The sequence below is a fragment of the Zerene cesonia genome, chromosome 17 (assembly GCF_012273895.1).
Source record: "Zerene cesonia ecotype Mississippi chromosome 17, Zerene_cesonia_1.1, whole genome shotgun sequence".
Taxonomy (NCBI): Eukaryota; Metazoa; Arthropoda; class Insecta; order Lepidoptera; family Pieridae; genus Zerene; species Zerene cesonia.
The window spans coordinates 9,300,007-9,313,948 of NC_052118.1; the positions used below are offsets into that span (position 1 = coordinate 9,300,007).

Consider the following 13,942-nt stretch of genomic DNA (forward strand, 5'->3'; position numbering starts at 1 on the left):
GCACAAAAAATTTTATCAAAATCGGTCAAGCCGTTTCGGAGGTGTATGGCAACGAAAACTGTGGCACGAGAATTTTATATATTAGATAATTGCGATTCCTTCGTAACCAATACACCCGATATTAAATATAAATCAATAGTTTGCCGCAATTTCATACTAGCGTAGACAAGGGATGGAGGGGCCAATGAAATTAAATGTTATATAAACAAGGTTGGTAACCGTCAAGATAGCATGCCACGCGATCGACCCAAGGTCACGCCGCATTCGTGGGGCATAAACTGTGGAGACATGCCAACGAAGTGTTAATAACTACGAATTTTCCTTTTTATAAGCAGAATAAAATGTAGTATGACTGTTCCTTCTATTGATAATTTTAATTTTTTATTACTGTAACTCCCAACTTGTTTTTGTTTTATGTCCCTATCTCATTTTTAACGGATGGTGAACTTTGTTACTTCTTTGTAACGGTTCAAAGTTTATAATCCAGATTTTTTATTAATTAACATGCTGTATAATTAATTCTTTTGGGGGTGGTAGTAAGTTAATATTAATCATCTTTATAATTAATGGGAGTAATTGGAATAAAAATATAATCAACATTAAAACACAAGTTAATTTTGCGATCCATAAAAAAACAAAAATATTTTTAACAGAAACTGCGGATATTAATGCTGAAAGTTAGGCAATTGACTCTCAAACGGGTAATTTTCATTCGTCAAAGGACTGCTATTGAAATCATGCTTTGAACGATTAAGGTCAATTGCAGACCTTTCGCCTCTACAAATGGATTGCCGACTTTAATTGGGAAGGGATTAGGAAAGGATTGATGAGAGGATAAAGGAAAGGACTAGGAAGCGTAAGGAAAAGGATGGGCCTTTTGATTCATGGATATGACGGTTTCCTCACGATGTTTTTTTTAACGAAGTTTTCTTTAACTTAGTCTGAAGAGACTAAAGTGACTAAAGAATAAATGAAAGTGAGCAAGCAGAAGAGAAGAAAAGAAAGACCGTTCCTCAACATTTGAAGGGGCCTAGTACTATTGGAAATGGATTGCCAAATTTGAAGGAAAGAGAAAAATAAAAGATTGAGAGAGAGAGAGATAGAGGAATAAAGCAAAAAACTTGGCACGGTTAGAAAAAGGACATGGGCCTCCAGCTCCCACCTCATCGTATGAAATATTATATCAAGTCTTTTCTAAATAAAGGAAAAACAACTGAAAATTCATAGCATTTAGATAAATAGCTCTATGGTAATTAATAAAGTCCCCAGGCCCGACTTAATGAGAAACATTTGAATTTAAAAAAGACATGGTTTTATTTATCAAACGGATGTTAATGAGGGTTCTCAATGCGTTTTAAAATTAAAATCCCGTGTATTGTTCATTTAATTATTTGTTTATCTTGGTAATGTTAAGAATTCACGATTGCAAACCCTGCTTCATAAACTAATGACAAAAGAAAAACGGTTCATTTATTTTCTTTGAAGATTATGACAAAAATAAAATTTCAATAACGGACTAAATATTTTTTTTCGATTTTAATGGAATGCATGCAGGTATATACGTATTATTACATATGCAGACAAACCAAAAAATCATTTTCTTTTTATTACTGGACTAGCCGAAATACATCGATTTTGTGGAATGATAAGTAGTTTCAAATTCTAAAAAATATAGTTACTAAAATACGACGTAAGATAAGATCTTGTTTACTAAATGTAGGAAAATATTTTTCATTTGCCATTATTGTTGGAAAACTGCAATAACTTTATATATTTTAGTTCTTTGCTTGACCGTTCTTATCTCGGCTTTTTAAATGATAACTCTGTTATGGTCTTGGCGCCAAAATTCTGTGTGTTTGACGTAGCATTGTATTAGGGTATAGTCTGATAGTTGCCTCAGAGGGATGCATGCCTCGGTAGCGACATGTTAGGAATGTTGCTGGTGTTAGCCAGTAATTACGATTAGAAGTGCACCTGTCATGACTGTAGTCCGATTTTTGTATTTATATTTATATATTAATGTGGGTGTACAAATTTTTACCATGTAAGCAAAAGTCTTCCGCGGCGAAACTTTGACAGTCGTCAAACTCATAATCATAAGTTTTTAAATTTCAATACTTTTATAAATTTTTGTAATTTTATTATCTCCATTGTGTTTTTAGACGCCTATTCATTTCTTGGCATGTGATAGATTTTTAATGACACTGTTCATTGTGTTTTAATCTTGAAACGATCTATTTTATTGTTATTAGAGTAGACGTTTTTACAAACGTTACGTTTTGACAAATATACACGTTTTTGTAATAAATGCGAAAAACTTGTGCTTTTATATGTATATTTATAATAACACATAATAAACTTACATATAAAAGCACAATTATATAGAATAAATTCTTTGAGTGACACATTTACACATTTATAACGGGTTTTCAGACACTACTGCTATCTGATACTCTTTTTGGACTTACTTTTGTTCGGGACACAAGAGCAGGAGAGATGCAACCTTAGTCTTCTTTAAACATTTAACTTGTCATACATTGACTACACGGGCAAGCCTTTTTACTGGAGAATGCTTTTACACATACCCAGAGCTCCCAGGGAGCAGGCCCTGAGTTATGTCGAACTCACACAGCTGAGAAGCAGTGACCTATCTACTAAACTCCACTATGTTCCGTCGCTGCGCTTCATTCGCAGAATCGCGGATATTCGGAAAAAGCGCAAGCCCAAACACACGGCATTGCTTTTAGTGTGTATCCATAATAACTAATAGCAAAAGAAAAACTTACAAGGGTTTCATTTTTTTCTAATAATTTTAATAAACAAAGGGATGTTGGATAGCCACATTACTACAGAGAACGATTTTTTTACAGATACAAAGTGAGTTTAATATGAAAACATATCTACACTAATATTATAAAGAGAAAGAATTTGTAGTTTTGTTTGTTTATAATGGATAAAATCAAAAACTGCATTACCGATTTTAAAAATTCTGACACCATTACAAAGCTACATTATATGCAAATAACATAGACTATTTGTACCACGGGCGAAGCCGGGGCGAACTAATCACTAATAAACAAATACAATAGAAACGCATCATTATATAATTTGTCATCATCAACGCTTCTGACTTTATCAGCAATGAGGAATCTTTTCACGCCGCGTCTATTCTCGCTTAACTCTATTTACCCGTGACCTTGGAAGAACGGTAAGCATAATTGATTGACGCTTAAAATTTCTGCTTCAAACCGAACAAAAGATTATGAACATTCGTTAATATGACACTTTCGATTATTATCTGAGTAGTTACCTACCATTGATTGCTTTGTTGTTTAATGTATGAGTCTATGATGGTTTTTTCATTATTCTATTATATTTGTGTGAATGAACCTTGTTACGTTCAGATAAAACTATATTGAATGGCTAAAATATTTAACGTGTACGCTACGTGTCCAACAATCTTTTTATCGATTCTTGTGTCTGTCTTACTAGTTTTTATTGCTTCTATTTTTTTTTTCATATTTATAAAGGAATAAATATAGCATATATAATTATATAAGACAATATTTATTATACTATTATACATGAAAATCACATAGCAATCATGATGATCGAGGATATCTAGATCATAAATCAGAACAGTGAATGTTGTGTGTGGAACTACACAAAAATTTCAATTTCTTTTTTTAAATACGAAGTACGTTGACTTAATGCAAATAATGAAGATGCTAAATGAGTGCTAAAACTTATAAAAATGATGAAATTTCTAAATCTAGTGGCAAATTAAGATTAAGGTATTTGTTTTATTTTAGACGCAATTTACGAAGGTCGTAAATCTATTTTTTTAATAGCTGGTATTTTTGGAGCTTTATATGAAACTCCTGTATATACCTTAGTATGATGACAAAATTAAGGATTTTCTCATGATTTCTCGATATTTCAGCAAATTTAAACATTTAGCTCTAACAGGGTATTTTTTCCAGAGTTCTGTTTTTTATATTAATCTTATTTTTTATATAGAACCAGTTATATAATGGTACCTTTTCACGGCCAAGCGTGGTCAATGCCGTCCGAACAGTACTGCAATACTACATTCAAATGACATATTCGCGGCGAGGTGTATTAAAGGGCTGTTCAACATTTTGGCGGTAAAAATTTGAATTTGGAAGTTATATAACGTCTATTTGTGTGACATAATGAAAGGTTTTTTTATATATAGGAATATAAATAATTAAAAATGGAAATGGGAAAGCCTGTCTGCTACGATTTCACGGTTTAGGTCACCACAGCTGATTTGACAGAAATTTAGTATGAAATTAGTTGACCCATAGTCAAAACTACGCCAGTCTTTACTTTTTTTATTGAAAAATAAACCCCTTAAGTTAATAGTCGTATTTTCTGATTTTGTTCGTGGAAGAAGCTGAAGTATTAGTTTGACCTCGCTAATAACTACTTGACTGATTTCAAATTTCGATTCTTTTAGCGTTTAATATACTGTGACATAATGCCTGGGTAATATAGGCTATATATGTACCGCGGGCAAAGCTGGGGTGGACGACTTGTTAGTTTAAAGAAAACCAAATATTACGGCCGATATTGTGGCTCTATTTTATATTGTCTGTTTCTATTTATATGTATATGTAATTGGTGCTGAAGAAAGCATATCATTATTATACGTAATAATACGCTTTATTCAGAAAACCTTACCAAAATCTATCATATAAAATGCCACTGATCATTTTTCATTTTTCTTTAGTAATCATAGCAACCATTAATAATCTACATTAACGAATGTTGTTCAGAAATTTCTTTTTACCTAATTCTACTGAAACTTCTTTAATTGTTTTTCTTTACTTCTAATTTCTAGAAACTGTTGGAGTACAAATTCAATAATTTTCTAAGATATAAACTCGTATAATGAGACAGTAATTACATAAATTTAGTAGAAATATTTCACTAATAGGAATTCCATTATTAGTTAGAAGTACTTGTGTAACTGAGAATGTTAAAAGCATTTCGAATTCATCTCTCAAGCTTCGTCTGTCTAAATACTTAATTACTGAACTCTCTGGAATATTTTTATTAATTTTCAATCATTTGTGCGAATTGAAATGTGTTAAATGATTTTTGACTTTATGATTACTGCTATAAAGTTTAATATCTATTTATGTAATAAATTAACAATTTATTCTTTCCATATTAGTATTTATCACAAGTCAACAGAGTAATTATCTAAGACGTTACTAACTTATTCCTTTTACTAAATTACTAATATTTTTTTTTATATCAAGTACATTTTTATAAAAATTTGGCAGCAAATTCGTACTACATTCATACTTAACATAATTTTCTCTATAATTTATACAAAGTTTCAAAGATAATTTCTTTAATTTCAGTCTAGAAGACTTTAGGTTATTAATAACTAGCTGTGCCCCGCGGTTTCACCCGCGTAAGTCAGTATCCCGTAGGAATATTGCAATAAAAAGTTGCCTATATGTTATTCCAGTTATCCAGCTGTCTACGTACCAAATTTCATTGAAATTGGTTCAGTAGTTTTTACGTGAAAGAGTAACAAACATCCATACATCCATACAAACTTTCGCATTTATAATATTAATAGGATTATAATACTTGTATGAACAGAAAATAAGCTACACAAAATAATTGCTATAATAAACAAAATGTAGTTTTGAGGAAAATGACGAGATAAACTAGCAATAAAATGTTCACAAAATTTTGCTTTCAAATTCGAATATTGTTTACGTACCTTACACCAAACAAACATATTTTTTATAAAAAGACACACTTTTAAGTATTTACAATTAGAAGTTTTACCCAATATCACTACCATACAACTTTTTTACAGCTCCCATTTTTATTTGACACTAGCGTTCGCCTGCGGATTTGTACGCTTTAAATTTGAAGTATTTTAATAGATGTTATACATATAAACCTTGCTCTTGAACCACTCTATCTATTAAAAACAAACCCCATCAAAATCCGTTGCGTAGTTTAAAAGATATAAGCATACATAGGGACATAGGTTCAGAAAAGGCGACTTAGCTTTATACTGTGTATTAATGTAACATGTCAAACAAAATAGAGAGCCGTAAAAAAAGTTTACCACCAAAAAGGTTCACCACCGCTGGCTAGATGTCTACGACCAAACACGCAAGCCATTTGCAGTGGCTCAGTTAAAACGCGGGCCCCGTATTCACCGCCCCTTGCCGCCGCTTATAAAATTACATACTAATAATAATATAGTGGATGTGTTGTGTTCGGATTTTGTAAACATGGTCGAATGGTAAGGCTTAATGATCTAGCGTTTTATCTTGTGTGTGTAAATTCGTTTGGAATCGGTTAAGACACGAAAAGTTTATTTGTAAGTTATTTAAGTTGTGGTGGAAAAAAAATTCAATGCAATAAATTAATCAAATACAAAAAATTTATTCGTTATTCAATCTTAACAAGAAACAACGAAAAATTATTATTAAATTACAGTTAAAAGAAATGTAATATGACTTTTAGCGTCCCATGTTAAAGCCCACATAACATTTTCCCCCTTTCCAACCTTGCCTTCTGTTATAAAATTCATTACCATCGATTACGGCAAATTAGCGTGAAAACTGAACACATGAAATATTATAAATACTAGTGTGTGGGTGTGTAATAAACACATATGCACTGTTTTGATACACACACACATCACACCATCGTCGTACTATTTTTTATTTATTATATATCGTATTAATGATCTCTACACTAAATATTGAGTTAACCCACCAGTATTACGCTATTATAACCTATAGTATTATATTATCTGTGGTTAAACAACCATTTAAGACAAAGAACAATTTGAAAAATTTACCGGGAATGACAGTTGGCTTTAAAATAACACGCAAAGTTAGTAAATTATCAAATTAACAGTCAATTTACAATTTGATTAGATATTCTAAACTTATAACATAAAATATTAAGAGTAATTGGTCTACATAACAACATAAATATGCAACTCAGGCCATCAACCGCCTAGAAGTAGGATCCACGCGGAATCATAGGCAAATATTTACTAATAGTTCTTTACGTATAAAAAGCGTGAAGCACCATTACCAAGAACATTTCTAGAAATTTCGATCAGTTCCCACGTGGAGCTGATAAGACGCATGTAATAATGATGAATGCGGAAAGATTAAGTCCCCTTCATAGCCCTCACTCCTGAGTCTTAATAGAAACTAATGAGTAGTTGATGATCATCCATTCGCGGTGTGTATCCGTATGCATACATTCGCATGCAGAACTTCATTTAATTCTGTGTTTATTAACTGAAAGCGAAGCGAAAATGAGGTCGTGAAATATTGAACAAATATGCATTCAACAAAACACTTCATTTACTACATTTTTATATCGAAACTGGCGGTTCGCCCCGGCTTCCCGTGGTACATATATAATCTATAGCCTTCCTCAATAAATGGGCTATCTAACACTGAAAGAATTTTTCAAATCGGACCAGTAGTTCCTGCGATTAGTGCGTTCAAGCAATCAAACAAACAAAGTCTTCAAAAGCTTTATAATATTAGTATAGATAAACAAATAAATCGATTATTGTATACTGTAATATGCATCTATCTAACGTAAAAAAAGGAAAGAAGTGGCGACTAAAAAATTCTAAGGTTTCAAACTAAAATATAATACAAAGAACTTAATCTAAGCCAGGAGTTTATTCCTATTCGGGGCCGATACAGGATTTGCTTTCGCAATTTCGTTGAATTCAAAGCATTGGTTAATTCAATAGAACATACATACAGTGGCGTAGCTAGAGGGACAAGGGCCCTGGTGCATAGGGAAAGAATCGGGCCCTCCTCCCTTCTTTCCGCCTTCCCCTCTCTTTCAAAGCTGAGGTTAGAGGGCCCCCTGAGCTTCGGGGCCCTGGTGCACTGCACCACCTGGCCCTATGATAGCTACGCCACTGCATACATATCGTTCATAATATGATATCATTACACATATTTTGCCTGTTTGGAAAATTCTTTGTCTGTTTTATTTGTACATTTTTTGCTATGCATGTGCAATAAATAGTATTCATTGATTCATTCGTTCATTTTACGACAAGTAAAGCACTCATTGAATTCTAACTGAAATTGAAGAAAGAGAAACTAGACGATAATATAACGATTGTCTCTCATACTCATGTCACAATAAGATTGTAAAAACGGATAGATTATAATTATCTAATACATAAAATTCTTGTGTCACAGTTTTCGTTGCCATACTCCTCCGAAACGGCTTGACCGATTTTGATGAAATTTTTTGTGCTAATCCGGTATCTATGAGAATCGGCCAACATCTATTTTTCATACCCTTAAATGATAAGAGTAAGGCAGAACAGCGTTTGCCGGGTGCAGCTAAAAATAAAATCCATAGCATTTCCTTGCTTTTAGACGCATTATATTTGCAAGGTTTTAGAATGTAGTAGTACTATTGAGGCGTTACCGTTAAATCGTGAAATGGGCGTTCAATAAGTTGGATTACACTATATCCTGCGAGATGGAAATCTAAAGGAGTTTACAACTTTATGACATACTAGCTGCGCCTTGTGGTTTCACCCGCGTAAGTCCGTATCCCTTAAGAATATCAGGATAAAAAGTTGCCTATATGTTATTCCAGTTGTCCAGCTATCTACGTACCAAATTTCATTGCAATCGGTTCAGCAGTTTCTGCGTGAAAGAGCAACAAACACACACACGTCCTTACAAACTTTCGCATTTATAATATTAGTCGGATATACACAATACACATAAATAGATCGCCTCCTTGGTACAGTGTAGGACTAGCGGACGCGGGAAAATACTTTTTTACACACATAAATCATCATAAGCACACAACACTCGATGCCTGAATACTTTTCCTGTAGCGGCGACTTAATTTGATATATTCACTATACGAAATAACGAATGAAACACATTAATATAGCTGAAACCTTCATTAGGAGTTTCTGCGTGCTAGAAATTAATTACAGAGCCAATACGTGCTAATTTAACAACAACATTCAGTATTTTATTTATCCACGGGAATATAAGTTAAGCTTATTAAGAATCACCATTACTAAAGACTTACCGAAATCCTACTTCCTACTAAATTAATCCTACTAATCCTACTAACATTATAAAAGCGAAAGTTTGTAAGGATGTGTGTGTGTGTGTGTGTTTGTTGCTCTTTCACGCAAAAACTGCTGAACCGATTGCAATGAAATTTAGTTCGTACATAGCTGGACAACTGGAATAACATATATGCAACTTTTTATCGCGATATTCCTACGGGATACGAACTTACGCGGGTGAAACTGCGGGGCGCAGCTAGTGGTCCATATGAACGACCAAGAACCAGTGGTGGCTCAGTGGTTTGGACTCGGGTTTCAATCAGGTGTTCGCCGTTTGAGACCGGGGCGAGCGAGCAAGTAACATGTTGATTTTTTAATTTATCTGCACATTATGTCTCATCACCACTGCAACGAACTATGAAGAAGACATCTTGAGGAAATGGCATGTCGATACAAAATTTCGAAGACATGTGACATCTGCCAACTTGCACTTGACCAGCATGGTGGATCATGGCCTAAACAGTCTCACACCCTTGCGATGGTAAAATATATATGATGATGATGAGAACCTTTTAGAAAAACTTTTGCGCATACACAAATTATGTGTATAAGCTTCTCGCCGCGGCTTTACTCGCGTAAAGAAACAAAAATATCATGGTAAGTATTTACGAAACTATGAAAAATTAAGGAAAAATATAATCACGATTGGACAATAGAGAAAAGCTGATCACAAGGCAGGATTCGAGCCCGCGCCATATATTACAAAACAGTTAATATTTTTCAATCGCTGCAGTGAGAGTAAGGTGATCACTCGAATCATTATCGAATGCTTTCTATTGATTAAGGTTTTGCAAGCATTTTTAATATTTTAGGTCATATTATAAAGTTTTTCAATTTATTATTGGATAAATAATGATTTGAGGTCTGTATAGCATAGTATAGTAATAGGAGATAAATATAAAATATGTCTTGCCTTTATTTACAAATCAATCTATTTACGAACACACACCTACATACCAACATTTTGCCCATTTCGTTTCAGAAGTTTCAATTCTAATGGCTTGGATTTTCTTTCAAAACCTATGTTAAACCTATATTCTATTACAAAACGTAATTGAAAAGCACAAAGTTTCTAAATTCAGATTTACGAAACTCATTTTCGTAAATTCAACCACTAACGAACTTTGATATCGGTTGTTGTTTTTGGAAGTACATGCTACAAATGGTTCCATTTTTACATTTGAATCATATGGGTATATATTCATTTTATTTATGTCAGAGTTCCATCACTTTTGTCTGTATTTCTTTCTGTCCACCCGTCTATCACCAGGCTGTACCTGATTAAACGATAGAAAGAAGATATTTTCAGTTTTATGGACATATATTGGATTCATCATCATTTCTCATTTCTACGGAAATCTTAATGTCGCGTAGTCTATTTACGCTGGACCGTATTTTTAACAAATTATTATATCTACTACCATAAATTGCTAATATTAACATTACCATAGACCGTAAATTTTAAATGCTCTTTGTTAAAATAATTATAACATATTTAGTATATAACATTTTTGGCATTGAAATTCCCAACAACCTAAACGTTTTCATTTCGTTAGGTACTCAACTCGAAGAAAACCCATATAAATCGATTCCTCGAGGCGGTCGGCTAAAAACTGCACGTCTACATCTTTTGTGAGTCGATTAAAGACGTTGTTCCTATCGCGTCAAGGTTAACCATTACAAATGGGTATGGCCAATTGAGATGAAATGTCAGGAAGAAGTTAAGAGATATTACCGCTGTAGCTCGTCCACTTGGAATGTTTTACGCAACTTTTTCCGGTTATAATAATTTCTAGTGTTCTTCAAATGGCAATTTCTAGAAGAAGGAAAGGATCAACTAATGTATCGTGTATTATTTAGAAATTAAATACGTTTTCACGGTATTTAAACGCGATTTATAAATTACTCGCCGGGCCTTATATCTATATATATAAAATTCTCGTGTCACAGTTTTCGTTGCCATACTCCTCCGAAACGGCTTGACCGATTCCTCTGAAATTTGGTAAGCATATTGGGTAGGTCTGAGAATCGGCCAACATCTATTTTTTATCCCGATATTCCTACGGGATACGGACTTACGCGGGTGAAACCGCGGGGCGCAGCTAGTAGCCTATAGATTTCCTCCTTAAATTGACTATCTAATATAGAAATAACCTTTCAAATCCGATTTGTTCCTGAGATTGGTGCGTGTATACAAACTATTTAGCTTTATATTATATAAGCAGGTACAGCATATTATATTATTTATCCCTAGTATATGATTCCGTTACGCAGCGAAATTCTATCGAACGGGATGCGGGTGTGACGAAACATCTTGTTTGTTTTCTTAGGTATGTAGAAACAAGAAAAATAGAACGAAATACGCGTAAATATATTTGAAGGATAATATTGTATCAAATAATTATTTTCTGCGTTCCCAAATTCTTAAAACAACTAGAATGGACTAAAATTTTCCTAAATTATTAAGCATTATTCACTAGTTAAGCATCAGGAAAAATAAAAAAGAATGAATGATTAATTTCAGATGTCATTATTATAAGTTAAAAAAATGGGAAGTTATTTTATTTATCGGCAGTTGGTTAATTTTTGTCATAATGAAACATTAAGTGTTACTTAAATAGATATGCAAGCGGTTTCCCATCAACTAACTCCGATTTTAAATGCCCACATGTAACCCAATTACTTATTTCACTGCAATCAATGTATTATTTTTCATAATAAATTTCATTATTCAATTACTCATTAATAAATATGCATTTTCCAATTTATAACGTACATAATCCGCTTCATGCAGCTTAAAAAACTAACAAATTCAATGGCAAACCGAGGGCTTAAAACCCCTGCACGCTTTCGTTACGCGATCCGACGCGTTGATATCCTCAGGGAATACTTCGCACTAATTGAACCACTGGTATCTAATATCAATATTATTTTAAATAAATAGTTAGTTCGATTCCTGCCGTTCTTGGAAGTAGAAATGCAATTCAATCACGCTCTCAAACAATAACAGTTCCTAGTCAAGTGCAGCAGATATGTGCACAATTACAAGAAATCCATCTATATATTTATATGTGAAGGAGATCTTATAGCTTTTGTACGAACATTGCGCACACAGAACAGTTTATTTAAGCAGAATGCTGTTATTTAAAAAGCAACGCATTCAATTATAAACAACCTTACACACAAGCATGCATTTGCACACACGTGCATACGATTTTGTTTATAACGGGTATGGCCCAATTTGGACCACTGAGCGACGGAGACCGAACGCTGAGAGTAGGAACGTGTGTGAAGGATGGAAGATAATTCTCCAAGGAGTCTCAACTGGTCTGTAGAACTGGCCGACTAGTAAAGATCCGGAGGATGTGACGGGGATGTATTTATAGTGTACGAAACACGTGATGTACTTTTATATAAACCGTGTCATTAAATAAGTGTTACGAAAATGCTACTGTTTGTTTTCTACTCGATAAAATGTATACCTAGTTACTTAAAAGCCAAACCTTTTTTGTAGATCAAGCTTCGAAAATCCCGTTGTAGTTTTGGCGTGACAGAACAACAAACATATAATCAGCTAAACCCAAACAGGCTGGACTCTGATGTAGGATTAGCAGGATAATAAGATCATCAAAGAAGTATTGCTATTATGCGTCTTGAAAACTGTCAATTCGAAAATCAAAATCTTCCCCCTTTCATATTGCCATGTACCTACTTCATGGCGACATATTTGCCTTCACAAGTATAAATTTTGAAATTTATATTTTTTCAGTTGCAAAACTTCATAGAATTATGTTGCGTGTGTTGTTTTATATCAATGTTATGTATACCTATTATTATTGTGTTAGGAGATATTTTATAACATAAGATATTGTAAAAAATCAATTAGGTTTTAAACAGAATGTCGTAATTTATGTAATGCCATAGAAAAAAAACAGAAGGAAAAGTTTATCACTAAATCACGTGTCGTTGCGAGAATTTACTTCTTTGGGGAAAATAAAACATTTAATGTCATAAAATACAATATTCGTTCCGTATCAAGCGATTTAAAAGACATAAGAACTGAGAAACTTTTCAGTTCTTAGAAACATACATAAAAAATAAATATAGTAGATATTTTTATTAAGTTTACACTAACAACCCGCGGTTTTACTCGCGTAAGTCCGTATCCCGTAGGAATATCGGGATAAAATGTTGCCTATATGTTATTCCAGTTGTCCAGCTGTCTACGTAGCAAATTTAATTGCAATCGGTTGAGTAATTTTTGCGTGAAAGAGTAACAATCATACACACATTCTTACAAACTTTCGCATTTATAATATTAGAAGGATTAGTAGGATTTACGTTCGTGATTAAACGAATCATTATTCTTCAATACGGAATCCTAGCAATATAATAATAACAAGTATTAATATACATGCCATCACCACTAGAAGAATTTAGTTCAGGCGTGTTAAATGTTCAGTGTTGACTACTACGGAAGAAATTTAAGGTAACTAAATATTTGTTTATTCTCATATTGTTATAATGGAGATCGATAAATAAACTTTAAAATGTTTTGTCAAACGTCACATCTAAAAATAAGAATAAATTATATAAATTATTGCAATATATTAAGAAATTATATTTAAGGTTATAATGATAAAATAACTGTTACTTACTCAAAATGATATAAAAATTTTTCTATTATATGTATTAAGCTCACCCACGTTAATTAAATTGACCGACCCGCGAAGGCGCAAAAAAAACCGAAATTTACTTATTAATAATTTAATGTAATAAAAAAAT

The 13,942-nt window shown here is 33.0% G+C and overlaps 1 protein-coding gene across 1 annotated transcript in view; it reads left to right on the forward strand.

Moving 5' to 3' along the window:
• Positions 1 to 6,175: 6,175 nt before the first annotated feature.
• LOC119833360 (glycine receptor subunit alpha-4) overlaps positions 6,176 to 13,942 on the forward strand; it is a 31,321-nt gene continuing 23,554 nt past the window's right edge. The window contains exon 1 of the mRNA XM_038357347.1: positions 6,176 to 6,304. The gene's annotated coding sequence lies outside the window, so the exon portion shown is untranslated. The remainder of the gene's footprint in view (positions 6,305 to 13,942) is intronic.